This window comes from Dendrobates tinctorius, unplaced genomic scaffold (genome assembly GCF_039654945.1).
Source record: "Dendrobates tinctorius isolate UK_male_01 unplaced genomic scaffold, ASM3965494v1 ptg000116l, whole genome shotgun sequence".
Taxonomy (NCBI): domain Eukaryota; kingdom Metazoa; phylum Chordata; class Amphibia; order Anura; family Dendrobatidae; genus Dendrobates; species Dendrobates tinctorius.
In genome coordinates, this window is record NW_027361784.1 from 42,990,979 (window position 1) to 43,016,929 (window position 25,951).

Genomic DNA, 25,951 nt, shown 5'->3' on the forward strand with positions numbered 1-25,951 from the left:
CTGCTCGATAGGGGACACATCGTGTGCAACAGTGGCAGCTGCAGATGGAGTGCTCGTACGACTGCGCTCTGTGGACGAGCTTTCGCTTCTGGAGGAGGAGGAGGGTCGAACGCCTACAGCCAACTGTTTCCTATACCATGGGCTAGGCAGCACTGTCCCACCACCGCTGTACCCTGTGGACCCTGCATCCACCACATTAACCCAGTGCGCAGTGATGGACACGTAACGGCCCTGGCCATGCCGACAGGACCATGCATCAGTTGTTCTTTCTGATGGCCTAGAATCAGTCTTTCGTTGATATAACAGTGGGATTCCCTGACTGCTGTGGCATTGCAACGACACCTCAACATTTGCTGCTGTGCTAACCGGTGGGCTTACAGTGGGGGAAACAATGTAGCATTGCTGACTACCTTCGTTGTGATCAGTTGCACATGTGGCACTTGAGGTTTGGTGTTGTGTCCACGCTTGCAAGTGCATGCTGGTTAAATGTCTAAGCATGCAACTGGTATTCAAATTTTTCAGATTTTTCCCTCGGCTAAAGGTCTTTGCGCTCTTCTTACAGATAACCTTGGCCTGATCATGAGGATTTTGTTCAAAAAAGTGCCACACTGCACTCTTCCTACTTTGGCAGACATTTTGCGGCCTAGCACGCTGTGATCTTTTGACCCTCTGGACAAGCTGTCCAGCAACTCTTTTGATGTTTGGAACCTGTCTTTGGAGTGCTCCGGCCCTGCCAGATAAAAGCTGTTGCGATGTCGATGTCTGCTGTGGATGCTCCTCATCTGAGTTATTGGAAGCAGCACCCTCTTCCCCCAATGGATGCCAATCTGGGTCAACAACTGGGTCATCCATCACCTCCTCTTCTATGTCATGTGCACCTTCCTCTGTGTCACCGTGTATGGTGGTATAGTGTGCGGGAAGGTGCACCTGAGTCTCATCAGGGTCAGAATCTGGCTCTGTACACTGCGAGGACAATGTAGTGCTCTGAGTGAATGTACCAGCAGAATCATCCATCAGCGGCTGTGCATCAGTGCACTCCATGTCAGATTCATCTTGGCCTGGGTAATTCACCATTTCACTTGATAATCCAGGCATGGTATGTGAAAACAGCTCCATGGAGTAATCAGTAGTATGGCCTGCGTCATCCTTCAATCTTGGTTGGGGTGAAGGACACAAGGAAAGGTGTGGTTCATGAACATGAGCCTCCAATGACGACTCAGTGCTTTTACTTTTTACAACTGAAGAAGAGGAGGCGATAGAGCTGGAGGCTGAGTCAGCAATGTAAGACAAAACTTTTTCCTGATGCTCTGGCTTTAAAAGCGGTTTGCCAACTCCTAGAAAACTAAGCGTTTGAGGCCTTATGTAGCCAGACGATGACGCAGGCTCAACACCTCCTGCATTCAGTCCTATTTTGCTCTTGCCACTACCATCAGATCCACCACCAACACCATCATTACCAGCTGCCAACCCCCGCAAAATTCCACGGCCTCATCCACCAGCCTTCCTCATTTTTGGTAGAAATGTAGACAAAATCCAACAAACTATATAGTAATGTAAAACAAGGTACAAGGTGTCTATAGGACAGGGGAGATTATGAATTTCTGCAGACACTTGTGGACACTGGACACTTATGGATTGTGTGAGGCCCACTGAGTATCTGAGCGCTCTGTCACAGGCTCGATGGCAGAGCTGTGACCAAAGTGACTAGAGGATAAGGGAGATTTTTAATTTCTGCACACACTTGTGGACACTGGACACTTATGGATTGTGTGAGGCCCACTGAGTATCTGAGCGCTCTGTCACAGGCTCGATGGCAGAGCTGTGACCAAAGTGACTAGAGGATAAGGGAGATTTTTAATTTCTGCAGACACTTGTGGACACTGGACACTTATGGATTGTGTGAGGCCCACTGAGTATCTGAGCGCTCTGTCACAGGCTTGATGGCAGAGCTGTGACCAAAGTGACTAGAGGATAAGGGAGATTTTTAATTTCTGCACACACTTGTGGACACTGGACACTTATGGATTGTGTGAGGCCCACTGAGTATCTGAGCGCTCTGTCACAGGCTCGATGGCAGAGCTGTGACCAAAGTGACTAGAGGATAAGGGAGATTTTTAATTTCTGCACACACTTGTGGACACTGGACACTTATGGATTGTGTGAGGCCCACTGAATATCTGAGCGCTATGTCACAGGCAGAAATTGGCTAGTGTATCACAAACTACAAGGTGTATGTAGAATTGGGCAGAATTGGAATCTCCCTAGAGTGCAGGTCTGTAAGAACGGAACATGTCCTCGACTTATTCTCACAGAGTGACTCACTGATAGCTTCACTGTGACTGTGATAACAGCCGTTACACGGTACTGTGTGAGGAGCGTACACCGCTGTATGGTGTGAAAAAATGCATGCTCAGTACCTCAGCAGGACAAAAAAAAAATTGTGATTGCTTTTAAAAAAGCAGTTTGCGGAGCAGTGAGTAAACAGCAATGCAGGAATGTCAGGAAGCCTTAGAAGGCAGCCCAACAACCAACACCACTGATACACCACTATATAGCCTCCCCTTGCACTGCACAGTGACTGGTGTGTTGTACAGGCAAAATCGCTAGCAGAAGAAGCAGTTTTTTTTTCTTCTTCTCAGCAGGACAAATAAAAAAATTGTGATTGCTTTTAAAAAAGCAGTTTGCGGAGCAGTGGGTAAACAGCAATGCAGGAATGTCAGGAAGCCTTAGAAGGCAGCCCAACAACCAACACCACTGATACACCACTATATAGCCTCCCCTTGCACTGCACAGTGACTGGTGTGTTGTACAGGCAAAATCGCTAGCAGCAGAAGCAGTTTTTGGTGTCTTCTTCCCTGCCTAACGCTCTCCCTACAAAATCAGCAGCAGCAGCAGCTCTCTCTATTCTGAGATCAGCATGAGTAACATGGCGGTCGGCGTGCATGCCCTTTTATACCCCCTGTGACGCCCACCAAAGCAAGCCAATCACTTGCATGCCCTTCTGAAAGATGGTGGTGACCCGTGCCTATGTCATCATGTTGCCCACAGTGTCCGTGGATCCTGATTGGCTGAAAAAGAGCGCAAAACAAACTTTTGAAACGCAACTTTGGCGCGTAAGTCGCCGACCTCGTGGCCGACCTTATCCTAGGGTCGGGTTTCGTTTCATGAAACCCGACTTTGCCAAAAGTCGGCGACTTTTGAATTTTTTCGACCCGTTTCGCTCAACTCTACAGACGAGTAATTGAATAAAGAAAAATGTTTCAATGCTTTTTTTTTTTTATATAAGATCGAAAAGTACAAAAAACCACATAATAGAATATGGAAGAGTAATTGAATACAGAAAAATGGTTCAAGGCTTTTTTGGAGTGTTATATAAATGCACCACAGATGACATAATATTATATAGTTGAGAAATTGAATGCAGAAAAATGTTTCAACGCGTTTTTGGATTGTTATGAAACATTGAAATGTACCACAGACCACGCAATAGTATGTGGATGAGTAATAGAAAACAGAATATTTCAATGCTTTTTTGAAGTTTTATATACCAATGAAAGGACACATAAAGAACCTTATACTGTATGGATGACTAATTAAATCAAGACAAATATTTCAATGCTTTTTTGGAGTCTTCTATGCCAGTGAAATATCACAGAAAGCTCCTAATACTGTATGGATAACTAATTGAATCCAGACAAATTTTTCAACACTTATTTGGAATCTTATATGGCAATGAAATGTAACAAACATCAACTAATACTGTATGGATGACTTAGTAAATCCAGACACATTTTTCAAAGCTTTTTTGGAGTCTTGCATACCACCAAAATGTGACAGAAAGCAGCTATTAGTACATGGATGAATAATTACATTTAGAAATATTTTTAAATGCTTTTTTGAATTTTATATACTACCAAAATGTAACAGAAAGCACCTAATACTGTATGGATGACTAATTGAATCCAGACAAATAATTCAACTTTTTTTGGAGGGTTGTATAATACCAAAATGTTAGCCAGAGCATGTAATGGATGAGCAATATATTACTGAAAAAATGTGAATGTTTTTTGAAGGGTTAGAAAATAAATGTACACCAGAGCAGGTAATATTATGTAAATGAATAATTGAATACTGAAAAAAATTTCAATGCCTTTTTGGAGTCTTATATAACACCAAAAATTTACAGAAAACACTAATAATACTATATGGATGACTAATGGAATCTAGAAAATGTTTTCAATGATTTTCTGGGAGTCTTTTATACCACCTAAATTTTACAGAAACGCTTAATACTTTATGGGTGACTACTTGAATCTAGAGACATTTTTCAATGCTTTTTTTGAGTTTCACATACCATCGAAATGTACCCCAGAGCACAAAGTACTCTATGGATGAGCAATATAATACTGATAAATTTTGTACACTTTTTTGGAGTGTCATGCAAAAGAAAAATGTTTCACAAGCCACATAGTCATATATGGATGACTAGTTGTATACAGAAAAATGTTTCAATGCCTTTTTTAGACTGATATGTAATGCCGAAATGTACCATGGACCACATGATAGTATATAGATGAATAATTGAATATAGAAAACTGTTTCACCACTTTTTTGTAGTGTTATATAACACAGAAATGTACCACAGATCATGTAACAGTATATGGATGAGTAATTGAATGCAGAAAAATGTTTAAATGCTTTATTGCACTGTTAAGGCTCATTCAAATGTACCACAGACCCTGTAACATTATATGGATGAGTAATAGAATAAAGAACAATGTTTCAAAGCTTTTTTGAAGTCTTATTTACCACCAATATGTCAAACAAAGCACCTTATACTGTACGGTGACTAACTGAAGCCATATAAATTTTTCAGTGCTTTTTTAGCTTCTTAAATACCACCAAAATGTCACAGAAAGCACCCAATAGTCTATAGATGACTAATTGAATGTAGATTTATTTTTCTACAATTTTTGGAGTGTATTCTTCTGAAACATAAAAGAAAACATCTAAAACTGCATTTAAGACTAACTGAATCCAGAGAAATCTTTTAATGCGTTTTTAGCATCTTAAATACCACCGAAATGTCACAGAAAGCAAAAAAATACTATATGGATGACAAATTGAATACTAAAAAAAATTTGAGAACTAAAATGCACCCCAGAACACGTAATACTCTATGGATGAGCAATATAATACCAATAAATTTTAACCTCTTTTTTTGGAGTGTTATATACAACAGAAATGTACCCCAGAGCACGTAATACCCTTTGAATAAGTAAGTGAATACAGAAGAATGTTTCAACATTTTTTTGGACTGTTATGTAACACTGAAATGTACCACAGACCACATAATAGTGTATGGATGAGTAATTGAATACAGAAAAAAAGTTTTTTTGAAGTGTTATGCAACACAAAAATATGGAAAACCTGTCAGGCTGGGTGACTGAAAAGCTAGATGAACAATAACGGGAGGAAGGTGAGGAAGCCCAAACACTAGAAAAGGGGAAAGTGAAGACCCCTAGGCAGATCTGACAACAGCCTGTCTCCTTTAACATCCCTAAATTGCTTATTTATAAACTGTTCCAATATTTACGGCTACAACTGCTTCGCTCTCTTCAATACTGATAGTTCTGCTTCACATCACTTGTTTTATCTATTGCATCATTCCTGTGTCCTCTTGTGCATAAATTTGCGATTCTTCAGATTTTATGTTATTCTGTGTCTGATGATGAGACCTGAGTAGTCTTGAAAGCTGTAGTTTGTTACCATCTTTTCAGTTAGTCATTAAAAGATATCAACCACTGAGGACTCTCAAATTTTTATATTTTTATATCTCTTTTTGCAGAGTCATAAAATGCATAAATTATTTCAGCTCTGAAACTTTTCCGGTGACTTCAAAATGGAAATGATAACATGCAGTGATTTCAAGATAGCCCGAACCACTATTAATAGTTAATGCATTCAAAATCATTTCAGCTAATCATTTTTTTCTCATTTATATCTAGAATAAAGTTTCTAAAATTACTGTGGACAAAGTGAAATGTAACTGTTTTTATTGAAGGAAAATACACTAATGATCCATGACAGTGAAACTATCTTTTAAGTCTAGGTAGTCTTTTAAGTCTGGTAGATTGTGCAAATCACACACTGATCAAATTCTGATCAGACTATGATCAGTATGTGAGCATAGTATGATTCGATTCTCTTAGATGAGAAGATGGAGAAAAAGCCTTCTAATTTTTTTCATTTTGTCTGTCCGTAGAAATTGGACTGTACTCAGATGTCATCCAAGTGCATTCCAATGGTTTTCACAGACTCATTGACTTTCATGGTTGAGTGCATTGAAATCTGTTGAATTTGGGACATTTTATATGATTCATTATTTGTTATCGAGGGTCAACAATTTTTTGTTATTGTGGCAGGGGCATTATCCTGCTGTTCAAGACACTGCCATTAGGAAATATAGCTGCCATAAAGGGGACGCTTGGGTTCTTCACCTGCATAATGTTTAGATAGGAGGTACATATGAAAGTAGCATTCACATACATTCCAGGAACCAAAGTTACCCAGCAAAACATTTCCAAAGCATCACACTTCCTCCACTTGTCTTTTTCTCATGCTACATCCAGAATCCATCTTTTCTCCAGGTCAGGGATTCACACACAGCCATTAAGATTATGTAAATTTTGACTCATTAAACCGTGTCACTTTTTTCCATTGCTCCATGACTCAGATCTGATGAGCGTGCTTTGCACTGCTCAGTACTCGATCGAGAATCCCTGTTGCTCATGCAAAAGATCAAGTCCCCCCCCCAGCATGCTATGTGGCTGTTTTTCAGCCATGAAACATGCGGGAATTGCCTGCCAATCAAAGTAATGCTTGTAGCCATGTCAGGTACTGACATTAATGTGATTGGCCGGCCGCATCGTGTCATAGGGTCTATATGAGACCCCGTGATGCTATTCTCGCTACACTGTACCCGGAAATAGAGAAAGTGATCATTACAGGCCTAGAGTCAAGAATTATATTATATTACAGGACTTTCTGCTGAAACATATAACCAAAGAGTACTTTCCAGGACTGCATGTATTCTGTTCAATATCTCTGTTAGGCTAGTTTCACACTAGCGTTTATTCCATGCAGCGCATGGCGCCGCTAAGCCCCGCCCCCTGCCGGCTCCCTGCCCGCCCCATCCGGTCATCGCCACCTACTATCGCACATGGATGCATGCGATCTGCGCACCCTATCTTTAGCATAGGGTGCGCAGATCGTGCACTGGCCGTGCGCTAGTAGGGTTTTGGCATGCGCTACGTACTTTTGAAGGTGCGCCGAGCGTGCCGAAATGCAACATGCTGCGTTCGGCGCACATGGGCGCACCTTCAAAAGTGCGCAGCGCACGCCAAAATCCTACTAGCGCACGGCCAGTGCACGAACTGCGCACCCTATGCTAAAGATAGGGTGCGCAGATAGGGTGCGTCCATGTGTGATAGTAGGCGGCGATGACCGGATGGGGCGGGCAGGGAGTCGGCAGGGGGCGGGGCTTAACGGTGCCATGCGCTGCGCGGAATAAACACTAGTGTGAAACTAGCCTTAGCTGTACTATTTAGTGTAGAGATAGCAGGTTGCTGGGAGAGGGGAAAGTGATCATTGCAGGTCTTGCTGCAGAAAAAAAATCCTTCTCAGGGCTAGATCTATTGTATTTAATACTGTATTTAATACTGCTGTTAGTTGTACCATTTAGTGTAGGAATTTATAGCTGCTGGAGAAGGGCTGGAATTGCATTGCAGGCATTATTGCAGAAAAAATCCTTTCCTTGGCTCCATCTATTGCATTCAATACTGCTTTTAGCTATTTTATTTAGTGTTTAGTGGCTGTAGACCAGGTGAAATGGTGCCTGCTGTGGTAGCACAACAAACACACTCATCCACAATACATAACTTCCTTGCAGGGACGCATGGAACATAACTCTTGAAACCCGCACAGTGCAATGGGTGGCTGGTTGGATAGAAGATAATGCTTCCAGTATGTTTCCCAGCACAACCCTGTCTTCCACATGGCACAGTCTCAATAGCCTACAGTCTGGACCACATAATCCTCACCCTGATCCTCCTTCCTCTCACCATGGCGAGTCCCAAGAGAAAAGTGATCACACACTTGGACACTACTATGAGCTGTTTGCAAATAATTCAGGATGAGGACCAGAGTGCGGACTAGGTGGTGGGCAATAAAGTTAATTACAAAACCTGGGAGGGTGCCATGCATAGCGAGGCCAGCAGGGAAGGGATCTGCAGCACCCCAAAAAGCTGACAGAAGCATTAAGGTGGCCAGAGTGAGAAAATGGGCATCTATTCCCCAAAGCACCCACTCGTGGCAAGATCCCATATCAAAGGTTAGGAGTTCCCCAGTCTGATGGGTTTTTTAACAGAAAGTGCAGAGGACAAGAAAGTGGTTATTGCAACCTGGGCTCAGCAGGGGCCTGACCACTACCAGCCTGACCACAAATAGCATCCTCCGGCACATCATCCAAGCACCTGCCTAGGTGGGACGAAAGCTAGGATCCACAATCAGTGTCTGCGAGTGAAATCATTGCCTCTTCCCTTGTGCTATGTGCCAGTCCCCTGTCCAGGACGTAGTCACCAATGACTCTTGCCCTACACTTTTAGTTGGACATTCGCAAGCACCATCAGCAACCACATCCGCTTCTTTCTCCCAGGGCAGAGTTTAAATGTCACTTCCCTAGGCCTTGGAACTATGCAGCCACCCACTTACAGGCCCAACCAATAAAGAGCCATATTTCCATAGTGTTTGCCATGTAAGTGTTGTTGTTTAGGCTTGTGGACACTGAGGCTTTCCACAGCCTCATGGTGGTGGCTAACCCTAGGTACTTGGGTCCCAGCGGCCACTATTTCTCCTGTTGTGCCATCCCCACATTACACCAGCACATGTCTCATAACATCACCCGTGGCTTCACCAAAGCAGTTATTAAGAGGTTCAACTAAACCACCGACACATGGACAAGTGCTTGTTGCCAGGGACGCTCCTTTTCCCTCTCTGCCCACTGGGTGAACCTTGTGGAGGCTGGGACCAAGTTGAACCCTGGGATGGTACACAAGTTACCGATGCCTAGAATTGCATTACCCAGTTCCATTAGGGTTTACCCCACCTGCTCAGCCAGTTTCTGCACCTCCTCCTCCTCATGTTCCATCTCTGAGTTTTTGTCCATATCAGTCACAAGCTGGAATCACTGCAGCACTGACTCAGCAAGGTGGCAAGAGGTTCTGCTGAAACTCATTTCTTTTAGGTGACAAGCAGCACACCACTGCAAAGTTGTTGACAGGTCTAACAGACCAGACAGATCTGTGGTTCTTGCCACTGAACCTACAATCAGGCATGGTCATTTGTGATAATTGCAGAAACCTGGGGGTGACATTAAAGCTTGGCAACCTCGCCCACGTACCATACCTGGCGCACGTGCTCAACTTAGTTGTTCAGATCTTTCTGAAAACCTACCCAGAATTGCCTGACCTCCTTGTGAAGTATGCCATGTGTGCACAAATTTTTGCAAGTCACCTACAGCTGCTGGCCGGTCTGGCAGTGCACCAGCAGCACTTGGAAGTGCCACCTCCGTGACTGGTTTGTGATCTGACCACATGCTGGATCTTAACTTTGCACATGTTGACAAAGCTTTGTTAGCAGCAGAGGGAAGTAGTTGAACACCAGTTTCAACATGCCCAGTCTTATTCCGGTCAGTTTCTGCACATACAAAACGAAGAATGGGCATGGATGGACAGGTGCCAAGTCCTGCTGGAGAATGAAATTTCAATCTATAAAAAGCTTGTCGGCAGAGGGAAAACAAAGTGCTCTAAAATTTCCTGGTAGATGGATGCGCTGACTTTGGTCTTGATAAAACACTGTGTACCTATACCAGAAGATGACATGGCTCCCCAACCCATCACTGATTGTGGAAACTTCACAGGAGACCTCCAGCAGCTTTAATTGTCTCTCCAATCTTCCTCCAGACTCTGTGACCTTGATTTCCAAGGTCTAGTGTGAAGTATCCACAATCAATGATGGCTTCGGGAGCCATGTCATCTGCTGGGCAAAGTAATCCAGATGAGGCCTATCCAAGGAGGAATAGAGAGGGATAATTGCTTCACATGATCTAGACTGTTTGCTTCTCTTAATACATCCTAGAATTGTATTTGCCTATTTTGCTGTTGCATCACACCTTTGACTCGTGCCGTCTGTGATCTATTAGCATACTCAAGTCTTTTACAGAAGTGCTGTTGCTTAGTTCTACTCCTCCCATTCTATAGATGTAATTTTCATTTTTCTTGCATTTCTCCCTGTTAAATATCATTCTATTAGTCGCTACCCAAAGTTCAAGCCTATCTATATCCTTCTGAATCCTTTTTGTCTTCTCTAGTGTTAGCTGTCCCTCCTAGCTTTGCATTGTCTGCAAATTTGATTAGTTTACCTTCAGTTCCCAACACTGGCAACAAAGCCTTGTGGTTCCCACTTGAAACACTTTTCCAGTTGGATGTGGAATAATTTATTACCACTCTTTGAGTACGATCACCGTGACAGTTATGAATCCACCTAATTGTAGCTTTGTCAATCCCATACTTGGTCTTTTTATTCAATAAAGATAGTATGAGATACTTTATCAAATGCTTTATTGAAGTCGAGATATAATATATCTACCACATTTTCCTGATCCACCCAGTCATATTCCATCACAGAAGGAAATAAGATTAGTCTGGCATGACTTGTTTTCTACAAACCCATACTGGCTCTGCTTAATTACTATATTCTTATCCAAGTAATTACATAAATAATGTTTAATAATTTGTTCAAAAATATTTCCTGGTATAGAAGTAAGGCTCACTGGCCTGTAATTTCCTGGCTCCATTTTCAATTCAAGTGTAGCAGGAAAATGCTAGCTACAACATATCAATGATCAATCACACTGGCACGGCTGCTATAGACATCTCTCCTATCTATCTCCCCAATTGAATGTCTTTATCATCCACAATCTGTTACATGCTCAAACTATTACATCAACTTCACTGCAGCCGTTGGACAGCACATTACTATGTGAAATATTTGACAACTGTTTTTGTGCTTTCTCTTACTAACTTTATTGCTGAGCTCTGACATCATCTCACTATTCTATAGCATGCTAAAATGGCTGCTGCATTCCCTGCCTTAGCTTTTATGCAGGCTATGATAGTCCCTCTTCATTTGCTATGCTATAGCACATGATGTGGTTGCAGTAAGGCATTAGGTGTAGTTACGCCTGAAGTCATCAGTCAATTAGCATGTTTTGATGATTCACAATATTAAACTAATTGTTTAAATTTAGTAGGACCAGCAAATTTTAAAAATCTTGAAATAAATTCAATTTGCATAGAATCGATTTGCTCAACTCCACCGACTCAGTACTGCTGTACAGCACTCTCTTTGCTACCGCTGCTTTTGAGCATCTGGTACATAGAGACATAAGAACAGGAATCCCTCATGACTTTGTGTACAATTGTGGCCAAAAGTATTGACACCCCTACAATTCTGTCAGATAATACTCAGTTTCTTCCTGAAAATGATTGCAAACACAAATTCTTTGGTATTATTATCTTCATTTAATTTGTCTTAAATGAAAAAACACAAAAGAGAATGAAGCAAAAAGCAAAACATTGATCATTTCACACAAAACTCCAAAAATGGACCAGACAAAAGTATTGGCACCCTCAGCCTAATACTTGGTTGCACAACCTTTAGCCAAAATAACTGCGACCAACCGCTTCCGGTAAACATCAATTAGTTTCTTACAATGCTCTGCTGGAATTTTAGACCATTCTTCTTTGGCAAACTACTCCAGGTCACTGATATTTGATGGATGCCTTCTCCAAACTGCCATTTTTAGATCTCTCCACAGGTGTTCTATGGGATTCAGGTCTGGACTCATTGCTGGCCAAATTTAAAGTCTCCAGTGCTTTCTCTCAAACCATTTTCTAGTGTTTTGAAGTGTGTTTTGGGTCATTGTCCTGCTGGAAGACCCATGACCTCTGAGGGAGACCTAGATTTCTCACACTGGGCCCTACATTATGCTGCAAAATTTGTTGGCAGTCTTCAAACTTCATAATGCCATGCATACAGTCAAGCAGTCCAGTGCCAGAGGCAGCAAAGCAACCCCAAAACATCAGGGAACCTCCACCATGTTTGACTGTAGGGACCGTGTTCTTTTCTATGAATGCCTCTTTTTTTCTCCTGTAAACTCTATGTTGATGCCTTTGCCCAAAAAGCTCTACTTTTGTCTCATCTGACCAGAGAGCATTCTTCCAAAACTTTTTAGGCTTTTTCAGGTAAGTTTTGGCAAACTCCAGCCTGGCTTTTTTATGTCTCGGGGTAAGAAGTGGGGTCTTTCTGGGTCTCCTACCATACAGTCCCTTTTCATTCAGACACCGACGGATAGTAGGGGTTGACACTGTTGTACCCTCGGACTGCAGGGCAGCTTGAACTTGTTTGGATGTTAGTCGAGGTTCTTTATCCAACATCCGCACAATCTTCCGTTGAAATCTCTTGTCGATTTTTCTTTTCCGTCCACATCTAGGGAGGTTAGCCACAGTGCCATGGGCTTTAAACTTCTTGATGACACTGCGCACAGTAGACACAGGAACATTCAGGTCTTTGGAGATGGACTTGTAGCCTTGAGATTGCTCATGCTTCCTCACAATTTGGTTTCTCAAGTCCTCAGACAGTTCTTTGGTCTTCTTTCTTTTCTCCATGCTCAATGTGGTACACACAAGGACACAGGACAGAGGTTGAGTCAACTTTAATCCATGTCAACTGGCTGCAAGTGTGATTTAGTTATTTCCAACACCTGTTAGGTGCCACAGGTAAGTTACAGGTGCTGTTAATTACACAAATTAGAGAAGCATCACATGATTTTTCGAACAGTGCCAATACTTTTGTCCACCCTCTTTTTTATGTTTGGTGTGGAATTATATCCAATTTGGCTTTAGGACAATTCTTTTTGTGTTTTTTCATTTAAGACAAATTAAATGAAGATAATAATACCAAAGAATTTGTGTTTGCAATCATTTTCAGGAAGAAACTGAGTATTATCTGACAGAATTGCAGGGGTGTCAATACTTTTGGCCACAACTGTATATTGGTGTGTAATATATTGGAGACAGCAAATCAGCAAGCTTCCACCCATTGGCTCAAAGACAACTGAAAATTAGAGATAAAACGTTTAGAGGCAAAAACCAGTGTAAAATGCTGGACTCTAGTCAAATAAGGGCAAGAAATATTGCTTTATCTCATGCATACTAAATAGCTTATTCTGAAAAGTCTACTGAAAAGGCGGACATGCTTTAAGTAAGGCCTGTCAAGCATTGGTTAAATATCTCTCTTTTATTAAACACTTTGGGTCTATAAAAACAAAAAAAAACAAAAACAAAAGTTGATATAATGTAGATACACACGTGGTCAAAATTGTTGGTACCTCTCTTTTAGTGACAGAAAAACCCACAATGGTGACAGAAATAACTTGAATCCGACAAAAGTAATAATAAATCAAAAATCTATGAAAGTCAGACATTGCTTTTCAGCCATGCTGTTAGGGTTGGGAGATTGCACTAAATAAAATATCAAATAAAGTGCAATCGCATCCCGGGGTTCACCGTGCAGAGATGTAACCTGCTGCTAGTGTGAACAATGACGGAGCCTTTAAATTAGATGCGCTGAATTAACGCCACACAGCGTGATCGGAATACTGAGTACCAAGCTCTGTTACTACACAGAGGGGTACTGCACTAACTATGCTATCACAGGGAAGTTAGCACGTGAGTTGTGCTCGACTCTGAGACTAAATTGTGCTAACCGCACATGCGAATGAAACAGATGCAGAGCCAAAAGAAAGAACTCTTATGACGCTAGATACAATACCCTGTTACCTTCATAGAGAGGTATAACCAAAGGGCTGAGCTTGCTCTATAACTGATCAGTGCTAACACAAGAACACAAGAACGAAACAGATGCTAAGACAAGCGCTAGTTACCTCAGTCCTGACACTACTGTACCAGTGCCTGACCGGCACCCAAAGCATGATGAAGCCACTTAGAACCTTTTAATCCCTTTCCGCCATATGACGCACTATCCCGTCCATGTGCCCTGGCACTTAATTCTCAAGGATGGGATAGTACGTCATAGCGATCAGCGGCGCTCACGTGGTGAGCGCCGCTGATCGCGGCCGGGTGTCAGCTGATTATTACAGCTGACAGCCAGCACTATGTGTCAGGGGCAGACACGGACCACCCCCGACACGTTAAACCCTGGCACACTGCGATTAAACACGATCTTAGTATACCGGGGGTTTAGGGAAGCATCGGCAGGGAGGGGGCTCCCTCCGTGCTTCCCTGAGAAGCGCTGCTGCGGGGGGCTCTTTCCCTGCAGGCCCCTGGATCCAATATGGCAACAGGGACCTTCGGGGGCCTGCCGGCTTCCTCATGCCTGCAAAGCACCGGCATGAGGAAGCCTCCAGCACTTCCTGTGACAGATCGTTGATCTGTCACAGCGATCCGTCACCTGACAGTAATGTCCCCCCTGGGACAGTGTAATAAAGTTAAAAAAAAGTGTAAAAATAATTTATAAAAAATCGCTAAATAAATTGGAAAAAATAATATTCCCTAATAAATTCATTTTTTGGAATTAAAAAAAAAAACTATAAAAGTACACATATTTGGTATTTCCGCATCCGTAATGACCCGCCCTATAAAACTGTCCCATTAGTTAACCCCTTTAGCGAACCCCTTAAAAAATAAAAATAAAAAGCAAAGCAAGAAATAATGCTTTATCATCATACCGCCGAACAAAAAGTGCAATAATGCGCGATCAAAAGGACGGATATAAATAACCATGGTAACGCTGAAAACTTCATCTTATCCCGCCAAAAATGAGCCACCACACAGCGTCATCAGCGAAACAATAAAAAAGTTATAGCTCACAGAATAAAGCGATGCAAAAATAATTATTTTTTATATAAAATTGTTTTCATTGCAAAAAAGCGCCGAAACATAAAAAAAGACATAAATGAGGTATCGCTGTAATCATACTGACTGGAAGAATAAAACCGCCTTATCAATTTTACCATACGCAGAACGGTGTAAACGCACCCCCCAAAAGAAATTCATGAAATGCTGGTTTTTGTTCATTCTGCGTCCCAAAAATCGGAATAAAAGGCGATAAAAAAAGCCGCATGCCTGAAAATGGTACAAACAAAAACAACAACTCGTCCCGCAAAAAATAAGACCTCACATGACTCGGAGGGTCAAAATATGGAAAAATTATAGCTCACAATATGTGGTGATGCAAAAACTATTTTTACAATAAGAAGTGTATTTTAGCATGCGACAGCTGCCAAAAATAAAAACCCACCATAAATAGTAAATCAAACCCCCATTATCACCTCCTTAGTTATGGAAAAATAATAAAATTAAAAAATGTATATATTTCCATATTCCCATTAGGGTTAGGGCTAGAGTTAGGGCTAGGGTTAGGGCTGAGATTAGGGTTACGGGTGTGGGGGTTAGGGTTGGAGTTACAATTGGGGGTTTCCACTGTTTGGGCACATCAGGTGCTCTCCAAACGCAACATGGCATCTGATCTCAATTCCAGCCAAACAGATTCCGCCCCGCAGTCGCTTATGACTTATTCACACTGCGGGGCTGGGAATCTTGGGCATGAGAGCCGCAGATAACTACTGCGCATGCCCGAAATTCCCAGCCCCGCAGTGTGAATAAAGCATAAGCGACTGCGGGGTGGAATCTGTGGCCATGCGATATGAAGGCTGGGATGTGATCTGAAAGCACGGGCAGCGCTGACTGCGCATGCCCAAGAAGATATGGTACAGCGCAGGCGCCGCATTTCAAAAGAAAACTGAGGAGATGGCGCCAATTACGAAATGAGTGATGGATGATGGCGTCTGTCAGAGGGGGAAAGACCTGCCCCCCTGTCAAAGTTCAGGTATTTTTGAACAATTTTATAAATGATTATTTCGGCGGTGGAAGGGAAGCTAACTAAGAGAGCCACCTTGCCAGAATGCAGCATTAGTGCAGCACAAGGTGGCTCTTTTACTTAAAAACGCCTGGAGGGGGTGACAGGTTCCCTTTAAAAAACAATAAAACTCATGAAATAGGCCTAGACAGAAATGATGGTACGCAATAAAACGATTCCTGTATCTGTCAATGAGACTTCTGCACCTCTCAACAGTTATTTTGGCCCAGTCCTCAAGCGCAAACTGCTCCAGTTGTTTCGTGATTGAAGGTTGCCTTTTCCAGAGGACATGTTTCAGCTCTTTCTAAAGAAGCTCAATAGGATTTAGGTCAGGGCTCAGAGAAGGCCACTTCAGAATAGTATAATGTTTTCCTCTTAGCCATTCTTGGGTGTTTTTAGCTGTGTGTTTTGGGTCATTATCTTGTTGCAAGACCCATGAACTGCGTCTGAGACCAAGCTTTTTGACACTGTGCAGCACATTTCTCTCTAAAATGCCTTGGTAGTATTAATATTTCATTGTACCCTGCACAGATTCTAGACACCCTGTGCCAGATGCAGCAAAGCAGCCCCAGAACATAACAGAGCCTCCCCCATGTTTCACTGTAGGGACAGTGTTTTTTTATATGCTTCATTTTTCCATGTGTGAACATAGAGCTGATGTGCCTTGCCCAAAAGTTCCATTTTTATTTCATCTGTCCATAGGACATTCTCCCAGAAGCTTTGTGGACTGACAACATGTAGTTTGGCAAATTCCAGTCTGGCTTTTTTATGATTTTTTTTCAACAATGGTGTCCTCCTTGGTCCTCTCCCATAAAGTTCACTTTGTTTCATACAATGACGGATGGTGCCATCTGACAATGATGCTCCTTGAGCTTGAAGTTCTCCTTTAATTTGTTTACAAGTTTTTCTGGGCTCTTTTGTTACCATTCGTATTATCCATCTCTTTGATTTGTCATCAATTTTCCTCCTGCGGCCACGTCCAGGGAGGTTGGCTACAGTCCCATGGAGCTTACATTTCTGAATATGTGCACTGTAGTCACAAGAACATCAAGCTGCTTGGAAATGGTCTTATAATTTTTACCTCTAACATGTCTGTCTACAATTTTCTTTCTAATCTCCTGAGACAACTCTTTCCTTCGTTTCCTCTGGTCCATGTTGAGTGTGATACACACCATGTCACCAAACAGCACAGTGAGTATCTGTAGCCTCTATACAGGCCAGTCACTGATTCCAAGATTGTAGACACCTGTGATGCTAATTAGTGGACACACCATGTCCCTCTTGTCACATTATTTTCAGGGGTATCATCATTTATGTCCAGGGCTATTTCATGAGCTCTATTTTTAAAAAAATTCCATGGAAGCATGGTTGAAAAGAAAAGCAATGTATTTTCATTTGTTCATTTTCATAGATTTTTCATGTATTATTACTAGAGTTGAGCGACTTTTGCTTTTTTAGGGTCGCGTTTCGTTTCGTGAAACCCGACTTTTCCAAAAGTCGGGTCGAGCAAGATCGTCCGATTATAGGGAAAAGTCGGGGTCGTCCCGAAACACGAAACCCAATGTAAGTCAATGGGGAATAAAAGTCGGCAGTGAGAGGAGGACAGGAAACACACCTACAGTGCCCATTTGAATGCCAAAAGCATCAATTCTTCTTACTTAAGCTTGTCAACCTTAATTAACTTCATAATACAAGTTACGCACTGAAAAATGGGGGTTATTTGGCTAAAGTTGTGGGGGGGGAGGGCTGGCTGCAGGTTTTCATGTGCCCTGGGCGAAAGAGCGCCCCTTTAACACATACCACAACTCATCATGCTCCGATACGGCAGAGAAATAGTGGTATAGTACAATGAAAAATACCTCACTTTTTACATCTCATGACGAGGCCCATCTATTTCTCCATACAAAATCATTGGTCCCATATAATGTTTGAAACAGTATATGATGAGCTCCACATAATGCTACAGTATATGTTGGTCCCCATGGATGAAGCTCCACTGTCTTATGGGCCCAAATAATGCTCCAAACATAATGGGCCCCATTTCTAATGCTCTAGTGTATAATGGGCCCTGTAAATGCTGCTCCAGTGTCTGATGTCCACCTTTGGAATGTTCCAGTGTATGGTGGGCCCCATCTATCATTCTCCAGAGTATAGTGCTCCCCAAAAATTGCTGTCCCAACATAGAAAACAATCAAATAAGTCTCCTCGCTAGGGAATCCCTGTACTTGTCTGGACAGGTGCTGTAGCTTGCTTAACAGCTCGCCAGCCGTTCTCACGCCCAGTATGGATTGCAGGTGATTGCACAAAGGTTAGAAAGGGTACCGTATCCCTGGATAACATGTATGGATAGCGTACACATTCAAAATATATGTCTATACAGCATGAGGCAGGCTCAGACGGTGTTAGGCCCAGTATGGATTGCACGTCATTGCACAAAGGTTAGAAGGGGTACCGTATCCCCGGATAACATGTATGGATAGCGTACACATTCAAAATATATGTCTATACAGCATGAGGCAGGCTCAGACGGTGTTAGGCCCAGTATGGATTGCACGTAATTGCACAAAGGTTAGAAGGGGTACCGTATCCCCGGATAACATGTATGGATAGCGTACACATTCAAAATATATGTCTATACAGCATGAGGCAGGCTCAGACGGTGTTAGGCCCAGTATGGATTGCACGTCATTGCACAAAGGTTAAGGGGTACCGTATCCACGGATAACATGTATGGATAGCGTACACATTCAAAATATATGTCTATACAGCATGAGGCAGGCTCAGACGGTGTTAGGCCCAGTATGGATTGCACGTCATTGCACAAAGGTTAGAAAGGGTACCGTATCCCCGGATAACATGTATGGATAGCGTACACATTCAAAATATATGTCTATACAGCATGAGGCAGGCTCAGACGGTGTTAGGCCCAATATGGATTGCACGTCATTGCACAAAGGTTAGAAGGGGTACCGTATCCCCGGATAACATGTATGGATAGCGTACACATTCAAAATATATGTCTATACAGCATGAGGCAGGCTCAGACGGTGTTAGGCCCAGTATGGATTGCACGTCATTGCACAAAGGTTAGAAGGGGTACCGTATCCCCGGATAACATGTATGGATAGCGTACACATTCAAAATATATGTCTATACAGCATGAGGCAGGCTCAGACGGTGTTAGGCCCAGTATGGATTGCACGTCATTGCACAAAGGTTAGAAAGGGTACCGTATCCCCGGATAACATGTATGGATAGCGTACACATTCAAAATATATGTCTATACAGCATGAGGCAGGCTCAGACGGTGTTAGGCCCAGTATGGATTGCACGTCATTGCACAAAGGTTAGAAGGGGTACCGTATCCCCGGATAACATGTATGGATAGCGTACACATTAAAAATATATGTCTATACAGCATGAGGCAGGCTCAGACGGTGTTAGGCCCAGTATGGATTGCACGTCATTGCACAAAGGTTAGAAGGGGTACCGTATCCACGGATAACATGTATGGATAGCGTACACATTCAAAATATATGTCTATACAGCATGAGGCAGGCTCAGACAGTGTTAGGCCCAGTATGGATAGCACGTCATTGCACAAAGGTTAGAAGGGGTACCGTATCCAGGGATAACATGTATGGATAGCGTACACATTCAAAATATATGTCTATACAGCATGAGGCAGGCTCAGACGGTGTTAGGCCCAGTATGGATTGCACGTCATTGCACAAAGGTTAGAAGGGGTACCGTATCCCCGGATAACATGTATGGATAGCGTACACATTCAAAATATATGTCTATACAGCATGATGCAGGCTCAGACCGTGTTAGGCCCAGTATGGATAGCACGTCATTGCACAAAGGTTAGAAGGGGTACCGTATCCACGGATAACATGTATGGATAGCGTACACATTCAAAATATATGTCTATACAGCATGAGGCAGGCTCAGACGGTGTTAGGCCCAGTATGGATTGCACGTCATTGCACAAAGGTTAGAAAGGGTACCGTATCCCCGGATAACATGTATGGATAGCGTACACATTCAAAATATATGTCTATACAGCATGAGGCAGGCTCAGACGGTGTTAGGCCCAGTATGGATTGCACGTCATTGCACAAAGGTTAGAAAGGGTACCGTATCCCCGGATAACATGTATGGATAGCGTACACATTCAAAATATATGTCTATACAGCATGAGGCAGGCTCAGACGGTGTTAGGCCCAGTATGGATTGCACGTCATTGCACAAAGGTTAGAAGGGGTACCGTATCCCCGGATAACATGTATGGATAGCATACACATTCAAAATATATGTCTATACAGCATGAGGCAGGCTCAGACGGTGTTAGGCCCAGTATGGATTGCACGTCATTGCACAAAGTTTAGAAGGGGTAACGTATCCCCGGATAACATGTATGGATAGCGTACACATTCAAAATATATGTCTATACATCAGGAGGCAGGCTCAGACGGTGTCAGGCACAGTATGGATTTGACGGCCCAGATTACACAGCGGAGGAGCAGGGAGAGGTAAAGATTGCAAATGCTGGGGCCCTGGCCAAGCAAGGGGGGCCCACTCGTGGGCGTCGGTACTGGCACTGGGCCCCTCATAGTACAGCGGTGTGTCTGACGGCGGGTGTGCACCACCACCGTCAGAGACACTTGATTGCACTATGAGGGACCCTGTGCCAGTGCCCGCGCCCAATAGTCGGCCTACCCACCTGTCCAGGGCAACGGCACTCGCACGGTGTCGTGCGCTAGGTGGTGACCCCGGCCATGGGGGGGGAGGCAGCACAGTTAGGGAGTTTTAGAAAGTGGCATATGTTGATGTTGGACATTCAACTGATGCAAAAGGCGAAATAGGTGAAGTACCAGGAAGAGGTGGACCAAAGCAAGCCATTTTTCTGTCACCCTATGTGTCATCAGGGGAAGGTGGGACAAAATCCTTGGAAACCCATGCGTGGTTCATTTTAATGAAGGTTAGATCATCCACATTTTGGGTTGACAGACGGGTCCTTTTTTCTGTCAGGATTGATCCAGCTGCACTGAAGACTCTTTCCGATAGCACACTTGCAGCTGGGCAAGCGAGCTCCTGTAAGGCATATTGGGCCAATTCAGGCCAGGTGTCCAGTTTAGCGGCCCAATAGTCAAAGGGGAATGACCTGTGTGGGAGAACATCGATATGGGAGGAAAAGTAGTTTGTAACCAAAGTTGACAACTGCTGTCTCCTGTCACTTTCCATCGATGCAGTATTACCAGTTGTGTGAGCGGTATTTGAAAAATCAGTCCACAACATTGTCATGAAACCCCTGTCTCCAACGCCACTTCTGCTGTGTGCACCACGAACACCTCTGCCAAGCTGCCCCCGGCCCGTACGGCTCGTGTGAGAACCATCACCGCTGCTGTGTGCTGGGAATGCCTCAAGCAACCGATTTACCAGAGTTGCTTGTTTATTAGCCAATATTAGGTCAAGGTTCTCCTGTGGCATGATGTTTTGTAATTTGCCTTTATAGCGTGGATCCAGGATGCTGGCCAACCAGTAGTCGTCATCGTTCATCATTTTGGCAATGCGGGGGTCCCTTTTTAGGATCCGCAAGGCATAATCTGACATGTGGGCCAATGTTCCCGGTGTCAATGATGCACTGCGAGTGCTGGGTGGAGGAGCACTTTCTGGAAAATCCACATCCCTCCAGTCACGCACAAACCCTGTACCAGACCTTGCCACGCCAACATTTTCACTTGCCCCACGAGATGCATCCTCCTCCCCTAAGTAATCATCCCCATCATCCTCCTCCTCCTCCTCTTCTTCCTCCACCTCGTCCAGGAGAGGTCCCTGAGCAGACAATGGCTGAATGTCATCAAGGATTCCCTCCTCCTCTTCCTCCTCATCAACATTGGCTGCAGACGCCTGCTCCTTAAGGTGCGTCAAAGTTTGCATGAGCAGACGCATAAGTGGGATGCTCATGCTTAGGATGGCGTCGTCTGCGCTTACCAGCCGTGTGCATTCCTCAAAACACTGAAGGACTTTACAAAGGTCTTTCAGCTTCGACCACTGCACGCCTGTCAACTCCATGTCTGCTCTCAAAGTGCCTGGCCGTGTATCCTCCCACAAATGCATTATGGCCTGCCTCTGCTCGCACAGCCGCTCCACCATGTGCAGGGTGGAGTTCCACCTTGTTGCAATGTCGATAATGAGGCGGTGGTTGGGAAGGTGGAGCAATCGCTGCAGCTTCTGCATACGAACGGAGTGTACAGGCGACCGGCGGATGTGCGCGCACAGTCTTCGCACCTTCTGGAGCAGGGCTGTTAACTCCGGATAATTTTTGAGGAAGCACTGCACCACCAGGTTCAAGGTGTGAGCCAAGCAAGGTATGTGGCTGAGTTTTGAAAGGGCTATGGCTGCCACAAAATTACGGCCGTTATCACTAACTACCTTGCCTGCCTCAAGATGTACACTGCCCAGCCATGACTCAGTTTGTCGCTTCAAGTACTCGGCCAGCACCTCGGCGGTGTGTCTGTCGCCCAAACACATCATCTGCAACACAGCCTGCTGACGCTTTCCACTAGCTGCTCGATAGGGGGACACATCGTGTGCAACAGTGGCAGCTGCAGATGGAGTGCTCGTACGACTGCGCTCTGTGGACGAGCTTTCGCTTTTGGAGGAGGAGGAGAGGGGTCGAACGCCTACAGCCAACTGTTTCCTATACCGTGGGCTAGGCAGCACTGTCCCACCACCGCTGTCCCCTGTGGACCCTGCATCCACCACATTAACCCAGTGCGCAGTGATGGACACGTAACGGCCCTGGCCATGCCGACTGGACCATGCATCAGTTGTGAGGTGCACCTTTCCGCTCACTGACTGCTTGAGTGCATGGACAATGCGGTCTTTCACATGGTGGTGGAGGGCTGGGATGGCTTTACGAGAGAAGAAGTGGCGACTGGGTAGGTCATAGCGTGGTACTGCATAGGCCATGAGTTCGCGGAAAGCTGTGCTTTCCACCAACCGAAAGGGCATCATCTCAAACAAGATTAGTTTGGCAATGTGGGCGTTCAAACCCAGTGTACGCGGATGAGAGACTGAGTACTTTCTTGACCTACTCATAGTGTCTGGGAGGGTGAGCTGGACTTGAGAGCTGCATATGGTGGAAGTAGCGGTGGACAGGGCGGACTGAGAGAGGGTTGATGATGGTGATGGAGTTGGTGTTCTTTCTGATGGCCTAGAATCAGTCTTTCGTTGATATAACAGTGGGATTCCCTGACTGCTGTGGCCTTGCAACGACACCTCAACATTTGCTGCTGTGCTAACCGGTGGGCTTACAGTGGGGGAAACAATGTAGCGTTGCTGACTACCTTCGTTGTGATCAGTTGCACATGTGGCACTTGAGGTTTGGTGTTGTGTCCACGCTTGCAAGTGCATGCTGGTTAAATGTCTAAGCATGCAACTGGTATTCAAATTTTTCAGATTTTTCCCTCGGCTAAAGGTCTTTGCGCACTTCTTACAGATAACCTTGGCCTGATCATGAGGATTTTGGTCAAAAAACTGCCACACTGCACTCTTCCTACTTTGGCAGACATTTTGCGGCCTAGCACGCTGTGATCTTTTGACGCTCTGGACAAGCTGTCCAGCAACTCTTTTGATGTTTGGAACCTGTCTTTGGAGTGCTCCGGGCCTGCCAGATAACAGCTGTTGCGATGTCGATGTCTGCTGTGGATGCTCCTCATCTGAGCTATTGGAAGCAGCACCCTCTTCCCCCAATGGATGCCAATCTGGGTCAACAACTGGGTCATCCATCACCTCCTCTTCTATGTCATGTGCACCTTTCTCTGTGTCACCGTGTATGGTGGTATAGTGTGCGGGAAGGGGCACCTGAGTCTCATCAGGGTCAAAATCTGGCTCTGTACACTGCAAGGACAATGTAGTGCTCTGAGTGAATGTACCAGCAGAATCATCCATCAGCGGCTGTGCATCAGTGCACTCCATGTCAGATTCATCTTGGCCTGGGTAATTCACCATTTGACTTGATAATCCAGGCATGGTATGTGAAAACAGCTCCATGGAGTAATCAGTAGTATGGCCTGCGTCATCCTTCAATCTTGGTTGGGGTGAAGGACACAAGGAAAGGTGTGGTTCATGAACATGAGCCTCCAATGACGACTCAGTGCTTTTACTTTTTACAACTGAAGAAGAGGAGGCGATAGAGCTGGAGGCTGAGTCAGCAATGTAAGACAAAACTTTTTCCTGATGCTCTGCCTTTAAAAGCGGTTTGCCAACTCCTAGAAAACTAAGCGTTCGAGGCCTTATGTAGACAGACGATGACGCAGGGTCAGCACCTCCTGCATTTGGTCCTATTTTGCTCTTGCCACTACCATCAGATCCACCACCAACACCATCATTACCAGCTGCCAACCCCCGCCCAATTCCACGGCCTCTTCCACCAGCCTTCCTCATTTTTGGTAGAAATGTAGACAAAATCCAACAAACTATATAGTAGTAATGTAAAACAAGGTACAAGGTGTCTATAGGACAGGAGAGTTTTAGAATTTCTGCACACACTTGTGGACAGTGGACACTTGTGGATTGTGTGCGGCCCACTGATATCTGAGAGCTATGTGACACGCTCGATGGCACAGCTGCCTGTGACCAAAGTGACGAGAGGATAATGGAGATTTTGAATCTCTGCGTACACTATTGGACAGTGGACACTTGTGGATTGTGTGCGGCCCACTGATATCTGAGCGCTATGTGACACGCTCGATGGCACAGCTGCCTGTGACCAAAGTGACGAGAGGATAATGGAGATTTTGAATCTCTGCGTACACTATTGGACAGTGGACACTTGTGGATTGTGTGCGGCCCACTGATATCTGAGCGCTATGTGACACGCTCGATGGCACAGCTGCCTGTGACCAAAGTGACGAGAGGATAATGGAGATTTTGAATCTCTGCGTACACTTTTGGACACTGGACACTTGTGGATTGTGTGCGGCCCACTGATATCTGAGCGCTATGTGACACGCTCGATGGCACAGCTGCCTGTGACCAAAGTGACGAGAGGATAATGGAGATTTTGAATCTCTGCGTACACTTTTGGACACTGGACACATGTGGATTGTGTGCGGCCCACTGATATCTGAGCGCTATGTGACACGCTCGATGGCACAGCTGCCTGTGACCAAAGTGACGAGAGGATAATGGAGATTTTGAATCTCTGCGTACACTATTGGACAGTGGACGCTTGTGGATTGTGTGCGGCCCACTGATATCTGAGCGCTATGTTACACGCTCGATGGCACAGCTGCCTGTGACCAAAGTGACGAGAGGATAATGGAGATTTTGAATCTCTGCGCGCACTTTTGGACACTGGACACTTGTGGATTGTGTGCGGCCCACTGATATCTGAGCGCTATGTGACACGCTCGATGGCACAGCTGCCTGTGACCAAAGTGACGAGAGGATAATGGAGATTTTGAATCTCTGCGTACACTTTTGGACACTGGACACTTGTGGATTGTGTGCGGCCCACTGATATCTGAGCGCTATGTGACACGCTCGATGGCACAGCTGCCTGTGACCAAAGTGACGAAAGGATAATGGAGATTTTGAATCTCTGCGTACACTTTTGGACACTGGACACTTGTGGATTGTGTGCGGCCCACTGATATCTGAGCGCTATGTGACACGCTCGATGGCACAGCTGCCTGTGACCAAAGTGACGAGAGGATAATGGAGATTTTGAATCTCTGCGTACACTTTTGGACACTGGACACTTGTGGATTGTGTGCGGTCCACTGATATCTGAGCGCTATGTGACACGCTCGATGGCACAGCTGCCAGTGACCAAAGTGACGAGAGGATAATGGAGATTTTGAATCTCTGCGTACACTAT